This window comes from Microtus pennsylvanicus, chromosome 3 (assembly GCF_037038515.1).
Source record: "Microtus pennsylvanicus isolate mMicPen1 chromosome 3, mMicPen1.hap1, whole genome shotgun sequence".
Classification (NCBI taxonomy): domain Eukaryota; kingdom Metazoa; phylum Chordata; class Mammalia; order Rodentia; family Cricetidae; genus Microtus; species Microtus pennsylvanicus.
Window position 1 is genome coordinate 83,082,744 of NC_134581.1, and position 12,146 is coordinate 83,094,889.

Here is a 12,146-nt window from a genome sequence, read left to right on the forward strand (position 1 = left end):
AGCTGTGAGAACAGTATAAAATAGTTATATTAGAATGAGATCCCAGCCCTCTCCAACCTTTACCATGAAAATGAGACTTAGAACCAGAATGGAAGGATAAAGTCAAGCTCACACTTCTCCGTGCCTCTGTTTTCTTCATTTTATGAGAGTTAATCTCCAGAAATAAATATGAATATGTAAAAAGTCAATTCTTTAGAATAATATTGAGGGCACCAATGACCATTTTTTGTTCTGCAGCATCTCTGTTCTGCTTATACCTTGAAAATTTACCTCCCAATTCAAGCTCAGAGGTATTAGCAAAAGAGAAGACCCAAGGCATAGAACTCATTGGCATTCTCAGTGGTAGTTTGGGGATGGGAGGAAATCTAGCATGCATCCAATCCAACACTTACCTTTCTCCGTGGGGAACTAAGAGAATTTAAAATCTTCTCTTCTCCACCCTCACAGAATGGTACATACAAGTGACACTGATGAGCTTTAAAGTCTATAGCCCCGAAAAATAATTTATTTTTGTTATTACTAGGCTTAGACTTCTGATGATGAAGAAAATTAATTTTAGATAGGTAAGCCAGAGCCCTCATTCTTCCAGATTAAGAAAAACCATGGGTTGTAGATCATTTTTAATGGTGGCTTTGCCCAGAATGTCCTCTCTAGCCCAGAGATTGGTAAATAGCAACAACCAATGTCACAGGAGCCACCTGGTAATGACCCAAGAGGCTTTTATGAGTTTGTAATCTTAGAGACCTTATTAAAATTGGTAAAGCTTATGTTTTCCAGCTATTTCTCCCAAGAGATCGGGCCTCTAGCTACACTACTCACAGATGAATTCATTAGTAATGATACTGGCTTATTGGAGATATCTAATGTTTTGTTTTTATTGTTTGAAAGGATTATACATATATACAATGTAATTTGACCAAGTTCATCCTTGATTTCTTCCCCCTCCAATTCTTCCTCTATCCTCATACCACCATCCCCTCACATCTTCATCTTTGCTTTTCTCTCTTTTTTAAAGTCATCTGAGTCCAATCAGCACTGCCTGTATGTATATGTCTGCAGAGACATCTACATCAAGATGTAGATCCTTGAAAATGACTTTTTCTTCAAGCAACCGTCAACAGCCAATAGTTCCTCAGCTAGATGTGGAACTTCATGACTATAACCTCCCTCAATGCTTAGTTTTTGTTCGGTTTGATTTTACATAGGTCTCATGCAGACTGTTGCAATCACTGTGAGTTCATTTGAGGAGTAAACTTGTTGAATCCTAAAAACATTGTTTCAGTGGCTCTTAAATCTTTTCACCCCTTCTTTTCTTATGATCCCCTAGACTTGGGAGAAGGGTTATGATTTGGCAATCTGCCTATTTTCAGTTGTGGATGTCTATGTTAACCACCATCTACTTCCAAAAGAGGCATTTCTGATGAATGTTGAGAAATGCACTAATCTATGGGTATATAATATAATGGAAATTTATTAGGAGTCAAATTAATTCTATATCTACAGTAGAAAACCAGACAGGGTCACTTCCCTAGAGACTATATCTATCTAGTCTCAGGTAGCTCACTCTAAGAATGAGTTCTATGCTAGGAATGAGTACTATCTCTGGAGCAAGCCTGAAATCACAACAAAAAGATGCTAAGTTAATCCCACAACACTTGTACCAATATAACACAGAGGGTGTATTCTGCCAGGTCAGCAATTACTGTAGCTCTCAGGTTTACAGCTAAATAATTGATCATTACTATTTGCCTATGATAACAAGCCCAGACTTTAGCTCTACAGAATCTGGACAATGGGGATGAAGTTTCCTGGCAGATACCAGCTTTATTTCTCCATGCTAGGATTTGAATATATGGTATCTTCAGCAATAGGCTCTCACCTTGAAGTTTTGGCATAATCAAGAGCAGTGGTAATTGCCATTATTTTGGGATGCTAAAATGGACCACAACTGGCATACAACTCCAAAAATGGTAGCCCAATCCCATATTTCAGTTTTTATTTGATAGCCTATGGTATCTAGGAGGAATGATGTCTCACAATTAGAAAGTAACTCCACTTAATTTATTTTTATATGAATATATATGATAAGAGATACGATAAATAAAAAGACAAGAATATATCTTTTTATTGATTTTTATTGAACTCTACATTATTCTCTGTTCCTTTCCCTGCCTACCCCCTCCCCTTCAACTCTCTCCCAAGGTCCCCATTCTTCCAATTTACTCAGGAGATCTTGTATTTTTCCACTTCCCATGTAGATTAGATCTACGTATGTCTCTCTTAGGGTTCTCATTGTTGTCTGGGTTCTTTGGGATTGTGATTTGTAGGCTGGTTTTCTTTGTTTTATGTTTAAAAACCACTTATGAGTGAGTACATGTGATAATTGTCTTTCTGGGTCTGTGTTATCTCACTCAAAATGATGTTTTCTAGCCTAAATGTCCCTCTACCAAAGAATGGATAAGGAAAATGTGGTACATTTACACAATGGAGTACTACATGGCAGAAAAATATAACATCATCTTGAATTTTGCAGACATGAATATATTTTGAGGAGCTTATATGGTGGTAGGCATACACATAGCTTTCTCAAAGATCTTAATGTTAGTTATCTCTCCTCTAAGTGCCCCCTCTATTCTGCCCTCCCATATCCTGTCCAACTCAGTCCTCCTTCTGCATTATTCTCCATCATTACTTCATCACCTGTGCTCTGTATTAAAGCACATTTTATTCCTGTCATTGTTGGCACTCTACAAATAGAGATTCAAGAGAACGTATTTAGTATACAATGAATCTTTCAAACTTTCTAGCACTAGATGAAATTCAATACATTTTTATAATGTCTTCTTTCATGTGTATCACATATACTACTTAATTAATCAAAGTCTATTATGTTGAAGGATTTTGTCTGTTTTCCTCACAGCTACATCTGAAGCACTTAAATCAATTAATCCTGACATATGCAGGGGATGCTCTATAAAGATATATGAAAGAATGAATAAGTTAACATCTTTGTCTAGTTCTCTAAGAATGCATACTGGATATTGCTCACAAAATTTGCCCCAAAGGCAAAAAAGTGTAAGGTGTCAATACTCTTATTTATAGACAAGAGGGTGGGCAACAAAGTCATCCCCAAAGAATGTACAGCCATAGCCAACACCCACAAACCATCATAAGTAATTCCAGATTAGAGTTACTCAGATCAGAAGAAATAAAAATAAAAAGCTACTGCTATCATCCATTAATATCACCCTGCTTTCATGAGAAATACTTAGAGTAGCCAATGTCTTTTTCTATACAAGTGTTACATAAACTGAGATCACAGAAACATTTATAAGAGTACAGTATATAATAAGGTCTGAAATGCCAAAATCTAGGGTCTGTTCAATTTATGATGCCATTGGGAGTCATGAAAATGTTTTATTCTTTTTTGTCAGAAAACTAAAAAATTGCAGTACTCAGAAAGATTACTATGACCTGAGAATACTAGGAAAATGACTAGCACTAGAGAGAGAAAAGAGCATGCGTTGTAAAGGCAATTACAGCAATGGGAACAGAAGAAACGACAAGAGACAGGGAGTGAGGAAGTATAGGATAGCAGCAAGGAAGGGGAAGAAAACGAGGAAGAGAAAGAAAGGTCCCTGAATTAAGAGTAACTCTGTGAGAAGTTCTGATAAACAAAAATATAAAAGAGATATTAGAAGAGAGGATTCAGCAAGGTTTCTAGTAAAAGGGATACAGGAAAACAAAAGTAACAAAACCTTCCAAAACACTAGCCTAAAGGCTGACTAAATTGTAGAGTTGTCACAAACAGAAATTAGAAAGAGTGTGTTTTTGGTTAAATTTTCATGCTTTACCTTAATCTGCACATGAAAGTATAAGTTTGAAGTAGGAGAATGCACCAAGAAGCTAACTCAATTCAGAAACAAATGTCAGAACAAGAGAAGAATCTCAGGTCATTTCTCTGGATAATAAAGATATTCAAAGACTGGAGAAGTCTATGAACAAAGTAAATAATAGAGCAGAAAGAAATTTTAAATAAGGAATCTCCCCATTGCAAATTTTTCTACTTAGGATGAAAAGAAATATAGCAACTGAGAAAATTAATCTCAATTATTCCTGACTCTCCAAAATTACTATGGGACCAAAATTCCTTAGGGCAAACTTGAGATGTTCTGTGCAGGTTATGTATTCCTTGGGGGCACAAAGGCAATCAAACATTGTGATTCATGATATGTTCTATAAAATGTTAAAAATTTTTGTTGGTTGATGGAGGAAGGTCATTGGCTAATAGAAACTGCCTTGGCCCATCTGATAGTGCAGAATTTAGATAGGCGGAGTAAACAGAACAGAATGCTGGGAGGAAGAGGAAATGAGCTCAGAAATCATGTAGCTCCTCTCAGAGACAGACGTGATGAAGCTCCAACCCAGGATGGACGTAGGATAGAATCTTCCCGGTAAGCACACCTTGGGGTGCTACACACATTAATAGAAATGGGCCAAGCAGTGTTTAAATGAATACAATTTGTGTGTTGTTATTTCGGGGCATAAGCTAGCCAGGAGGCTGGGAGCAGGGTGGCAGAAATGTAGCCCACAGCTCCTACAACAGTTGGTTAGTTTTGTTTTTATTTTCTTTTTTACTCATTTCTTTCTTCCAGTACCATACAGAGTGACTTCCAGCCCTGTGAATGCTAGTCAGTAGAAGTGAAGATTCTAGTTGGGTACCAGCTGGATTTCTCCACATTCAATGACATAAACAGTGTCAGCAATAAGGCCATCTGGTTCTTGAGAATTGCTTTGTCAATGGCGTGTGAGCTTTGAGGGGCTTCTCTATATGATCCTCTGGGTCAACAAGTTAACAACATGTTACCCACTCTTGTCCTGCAGTTTTTAGTTGGAGGTATAAAATGTCTAGTTGAAGTCTTGTCCTCCACAATACTCCATTTAAATATCATTCATTTGTATTAGGAAATTTCTACAGTAGAGGGTTTTCATTATGGCTCTTCAAAAAGCCTTTAGTGTTAGTTGTCCCTCCCCATATTCTCTGAAACTCTATATATTTGTTCAATGTGTTTTGATTATATCAACTCCCATTCCTTCTCTAGCTCCTCTTAAGCCTGTCTGTCACATCCTCTTCTCAGATTTATATCCTCTTTTTAAAGCTCACTGAATCAAATCCGTGCTGCTTGTATCATAATGGGGGTGGAGCCATCCACTGAAGCATGGGATGTTCTGAAGAAAGTTGACTGTCCTTAGCCTAGTGGCCCTAATAGTTAATATAGGAATATGAAATATGGAGGGAGGTAAGAGGGGCTCAAGGACCCATACCCCTAACTGAGGAACTATTGAAAACTGATAGTTCGAGCCGGGCGGTGGTGGCACATGCCTTTAATCCCAGCACTTGGGAGGCAGGGGCAGGTGGATCTCTGTGAGTTCAAGACCAGCCTGGTCTACAGAGCTAGTTCCAGGACAGGCTCCAAAGCCACAGAGAAAAGAAGAAAAAAAAAGAAAACTGAAAACTGATAGTTCGTACTGGGGAAAGAGCCATTTTTCTTTAAGGTTATAATTCCTGTTAAGTCAATCATGCTCAAGTAGTTGGCCCCATACCCATGAGTATATGTCCAGCACAAATAAAACTATGGGGGGTGTTTAAAATGAAAACAAACAAATATAAGACATGAACCTGTGAGAGGCTAGAAAGATAAGAAATGGATTTGGACATGAAGGAGTTAGGGGAGGAGTAGGTCAATATCAACAAAACACATGGTATGATGCTCTCAAAAACTTAATAAAAATATTATGTTCAAAAAGAACCTAAAATATGCCTTAAGTATAATATATGAAATATTATTGCAAGAGGCTTCTGTCAAGTCCTAACCTAGACCTTGTGATGAAAGTCTTTCAAATTTAAATATCTAATGTACATGTAGATAAACACGGAATGAAGGTAGACGGGTTCTAAGATAGCACACCTATCTTATCTCTTTCTTCCATTTGCATTAGGCCACATCATCCTAATTCAATTTTAGCAAAATATTTCAAATAGTAACCCTTCCACTAACACATATAGAACTTCATATTTCATTCACTCCTGACTCTTGATAAGTCTCCCATGTTCAACCTAATTGATCAGTGCTGACCAAAGCTTCATGTTGTACTATATTTTCATAACTATAAAAAACATAGTATTAACTAAGCTGAATGCTTCTGCCTAACTTCAAATATTTGTCTGTAAATCTAAAATAAGTTCAAATTTTATTTTTAATGCACTCAATGTGAAGACATTGTTATGGAATATTATTTTTACTGGGCAAAGATGTGCAATGTTTGTTTATGCTGTGGAATATTACTTTAACTGGGTAAAAGTGTGTTACTTTTGTTTATGCTGCATTTGTTTATTGATGTATGGATGTGGGATTAATTATGTAAAGATGTGTTTCATCTGTTTCAGCTGCCCTGCCTAAGGCACCTGATTGGTCTAATGAAAAGCTAAACTGCCAATAGCTAGGCAGGAGAGAGATATGTGTGGCTGGCAAAAAGAAAGACTAAATAGGAGGAGAAATCTAGGCTCAAGAAGGAAGAGAGAAGAAGAAAAGAAGGAGGGGAGAAAGAGCAACATGCTTGGGACAAGAAGCCAGGCAAGTGCCAGCCAGCAGTCACAGAGTAAGACATAAAGAAAGACATTAAGTAAAGGTAAAATGCCTCGCCACAAAAGGCAGATAAAGAAAGAATGATTAAAAGTTAAGATGTGCCTAAGATAGGCCAAGCATTCAAAATAGGATAAACTTTCTTTCATATTTACTAGATGTTTTTCTCAAATAAAGTATATTCATAGTTTCCAATTTTTAATATATTTCTTTATGATCATGGTTTGTTGTGTCAGGTTGTACAGGTAAACCAGATATTTGAAAATCTGGTCACTTAAAAATTATACCCTTAATTCTCTTTAAAGGCCTACTGACACAGAAAATGCACATTCAAAGGTGATGTTTGTTAAGTTTATATTAATTAATTAATTAATCAATCAATCAAGTTTTCTCCGCCTGATCACAGTTCACTTGTAGAGCTGATATATACCTTCAGTGAAGTGACTGGATATAAAATAAATTTTAAAAAATTGGTAGCTCTTCTATATACAAATGAAAAAATAAAAATAAATAAAATAAAATAAAAATAAAAAACAAATTATAAGAGGACTGATGAATTAGGGAAACAACACCTTTCTCAATTTTTATTTTTATTTGGCAAAAAAGTATGCATTTATGAAGTACAGTAAAATGGTATCACAGAGGGGGACATTTGCCAGTGATTAAATTGCTGTATTTAACATATCTATCATCACACATTCTCACCAATTCTTCATGAAAACATCTCAAGACTATTCTTTTAACCATTTTGAGCTAGAAATTATTGACTCTCCTTAAAACATGTTCCTCCTTCCTGAAACCTTGAACTGCTTAATCCCCTGGTTTTCTTCTCAACATATGCACAACTTTTAAACTTAAACTAGAGTCAATTGTCAGGTCAACACTGAAAGCTTCACCATGACCAGTTGTCCTCCCAGAACTGAGCCACAGTGGTAGTTGATTGTGCCTATTCTTCTGAGAACCATGTGATCAGCTTTTTGATTTTGATTTTACAGGGGATGACAGCATTACCCTCAAAAGAGACTTTGAGCTTTATACTTTTAAGTAAGTTTGAAAGTGTTATAGACTATGGGTATTTTTGAGCTGGACTGCATACATTTTTGCATTTTGATATGGCTTCTAGTTTTGGGGGGCCAAGGAAGGGAATATAGTGCCTTTAAAGAAAAGGGCCCTCAAATGGAGTTACACTATTAGGAAATGTGAGTTTGTTGGAGTAGGTGCGGCCTTAATGAAAGAAGTGTGTCACTGTGGGTTAGGCTTTGAAGACTCCTATGCTCAAACTACTCTGAGTGTAACAGACCTCTTCCTGTTGCCTGCACAATGATGTAGGATGACATTCAGCTACTTCTCCAATTCCATGTCTGACTGCACACCACCATGTCACACCACGATGATAATGAATGAAACCTCTGAAACGGTAAAACACCTCAATTAAATGTTTATTTTTTATCAGAGTTGCTGTGGTCATGATGTCTCTTCATAGCAATTGAAACCCTAACTAAAACACTGAATTTACATTGATGATAGTTGATTTGAAAATCCCACTGAGAGTTATGTAGTCCCTTGAATATAGGTGATATGGGCCCTCTGCAGTAGTTTATATAAAAGGAAATATAATTAAGGGAATCAGTGTTAACTAATTAGAATTCTATATAGTGTATTTTTCTAGGAAAAGTATATGTACTGCATACTATTGATTGTGCTGTTTCACTTTTTATTCTCTATTTAAATAACCACGTGTCCATAATTAAGGACTAGGAAGGAAAACTAGACTTTGGTTTTTAAACAAAAATTGAGATGTAAAAATAGTTGCTTAATTAAAATGTATTTAGTTTTTATTTTTCTGACTATTAATTATTGTTTTGCTTTTAACAGATTAAAATCAAATCTGTGCACTGGGATACAGGCAATCGGTAGAGCTCCCTCTTCTATGTCAATGTCATATGCACAGGAGACTGTTTCTCTGCCAACTAGAACTCATTCTGGCTCTTACAATACTTTTGTCCTGTCTTCCAAGAAGTTACCTGTACCATGCGTGGGGGAGTATGTCCCATTTACAGTTTAGGGATAGTTATTTCTCACTCACCCCTCCTTCATCCTACCCTTCAAATCTTGTAACCACAAAGCAAAATCTTTTGGGAATGCATTTACTAACCACTAGTTTTCACCAACTCAAATATTAAAAATGTCAGCATACAGCATCTGAGGACTATAACAAAGATGATTCCACTTTGCTCTAACCTCCTACATGATGACCCTGCTAGTAATTAAAGGTGCATTGATTTGTAACTTTCTTTTGTTGTGTTACTGTAAAAGCCTTCATAAAATTGCTAAAGCATTGTAGCATGGTATTTGGAACAAGCTGCATCCTTGTCTCTGAGTTGTAGTCAATCCAGAATAAATGAGCTCTTTAAAGTGACACATGTGTTTTTGAACTGAGATCCGTCATCGTTTAATTTCCCGGACTTGTCCAATAATCTAAATTGTTTAAAAAATAATAGCTCAGAATGCCCCCAAGTGGACAGATGTGAACATTTTCAGAACTTTCTATGATTTAATGAATTAACTTTCACATGCTTTGCAAACTCAGTAAAACCTGTAGCTTCTCTTGTTTCCAGTTAACTTATAAATCACTACTCTTGAATATCGTACACGTGTATGACATAGTATGCATTCTCTCACTTTGTTTTGCTGTAATCATCATGTTGATTTGTGGGTAAGAATGGCTGTGATTGCCTGAGGATCTTTTCATAGACTTTTGCCATAGGCATGGACTCATCAATTGAGCCTGCAGATTGTTCTAGAGAGGCAAAGAAGGTGATAAGATTGACATCTCTGCCTTCATGCTGTATCAGTATCCTCGCATTCCCTTACCTTTGGGTCAGATTGCCCTGTTAAACTTTGCACACAGACATGTTAGACATTCAGAGTAAGGCAGTAGGAGATTGGTATAATTTATTTATCTCTTTAGTCCCTCTCAAAGCTAAATATACATTGTGTGACTAGCATAGCTTCAAGGTTTACAGAAGCATCAGGACCAACAGATTAACAATTACCAGGTTACAGATTAACAATTACCAGGTTACAGCTTCAACATATTGCCCACAAGGCTCTAATCACTAGCACGTTGCTAACATAAACCTGCGTTTAACCCATGCCAACGTCAAACGGAACTTAAATTAGTGCTGAGTTAAGATGGCCACTCCTGGACACTAGCCACCATCTTGCTTAGAAGACTCTATCAGTAAGTATTATTTTCATTTCAATAACTCACCTTTGATTCACTGGGCTCCATTTTCAATAGCCTCTTTAGATGGAGTTTGATCTATTGGACAATAATAAAATATCACAAAAAGAGACTAGTCATCAGTAAAATTAATTTTGATATGGGTATCTTTTGACTGTTAGAGAGATTAAATAAACATATTAAACTATCATATTGAATAAGATATTTCCATTATGGATGTAGCATTATTTTTTAATTCTAAATGTAAATCTGATTGTTTTATATTTACCTACCTAGGAAAATAAGATTTTCCAAAAATCAACCAGAAAAAAAAATGTATTTATTTCATTAAATTCAATCATCTCCTGTATATAAACTGTAAAAAGAATCATTAGTAACTCACATATGGAAAAAGTTTGAAATTCAAAAATTGAGTAAACATTTTAGGCTTATTTTTTTATTTTCAAGAATTTGAAAGCTTCTAATAATCCCATCCTTCCGATGTGGGATAGCTCTTCTTAATAAAATCTTACTAAAAGAGATGTGTTCAAATGTTCTTTACCCCTCAAAAAAATTATCAATAAACAAGGATAAGAAAATAGTAAATACTCAGATTTAATCAGTAGGTTAACTACATTGTGGGGAAAAAACCTTAAAATGTCACAAAAATGTGATCACAAATCTCATTTCCCAGGGAAGCATGAGGTATGACTTCAGTCACGAAGGTCGTTCTGGTCTTCTGTGTGACTTTTCTTAATTTATTTACTTTTATGTGCATTGGTGTTTTGCCTGCCTATATGTGAAGGTATTGAATGTGGAACCACAATTATAGTTGTAAGCTATTATGTGAGTACTGAAAATTGAAACAGGATCCTCTTCACAAAGAGCTGCTCTTAACCACTGAGCCATATCTCGGGTCACCATTCTGGCCTTCTGTTGCTCATCAGGATTCTTAACTGGAGTAGAGGGAACAAATGATCAGCAGTCAGTACTGCTTCTAACTACCAGCTCAGTAATAATGCACAGTGTATTGAGATAGGCTTGCTTCTTCTCCTCCTCCACCTCCTCCTCCTTCTAGTCCTTCTCCTCTTTGTCCTCCTCTTAGTCTTCCTCCTCCTCTTTATCCTGCTCATCCTCCTCCTCTTCCTTCTTCTACTGCTACCACAACTACAACTACTACAACTATTATTACTACTACTATGACTACTACTTATTCTATTTGTATTTTATGCTTCTTCTTCTTCTTCTTCTTCTTCTTCTTCTTCTTCTTCTTCTTCTTCTTCTTCTTCTTCTTCTTCTTCTTCTTCTCCTTCTTCCTTTTAGTCTGAAAGAACACAATCTTCAGATGCCACTTTTGAAACAATCTTTTCATTCTCTAGGAGATTTATATTCTCTACCCAATGACTATCTTCCTTGTTCTCACTATTATAGTCATTCAACTTGTATTTCAGGTGAACAATACAACTGATTTCAGAAGACATTGTCACTTGAATATATGCAGTTATTATTCCTCAACTTAAAACTATATTTCTTTACATAAAATTCCATTTTTCAAACTTTGAAAGGTTGTATTTCACTTATACTGTTTCTCATTTTAATGTTTTTGGTTTATTTAGCAGTTTATTTTGTTTATTGGTTGTTTGGTTGGATTGTTGGTTCATTGTTTTTGAGAGACACAGTCCTCTTGTACAGCACATGTTGACTTGGAACTCACTATGTGGTTCAGGAAAGCCTTGAATTGCTCATCTTTCTGCCACAGACTTCCATGGGTGTGATTATAGTATCTAATATGGTATATACACCACAACTGGCAGTGTTTTTAGGTTTGTTTCATTGTTTTGTTTATCTCACTATAACCCTCTAAAAATAAAGAAAAAATGGATCGGGTTATATATGCCTATAATCATAAAAACTCTAGATGCTAAGTTCAAGACCTACCCAGACTCTAGGAAAGGCTCAAGATCATCATGAGTAATTCAATAAGACCTTGTCCCAAATACAATAGTAAAAAGAGGATGGCTATATATGGAACTGTGATAAACTACTCCCTATACATGTGAATTTCTATGTTTAAAGTTCTTTGTGTTCTATGCACACAAAGATTGAAAATTATATTTTCACCTCTCTGTGTCACTTGCTTAGGTATCAATGGACATGCTTATATCAGTAGGGAAAAGTTCACTGGGCCTCAACACTAGACAAAAACTAAAGGCAATGAAGAAATCAATAAATTAAGTACATCATATAAAAAAAAACTGAAAGAAAAAAAGAAACAT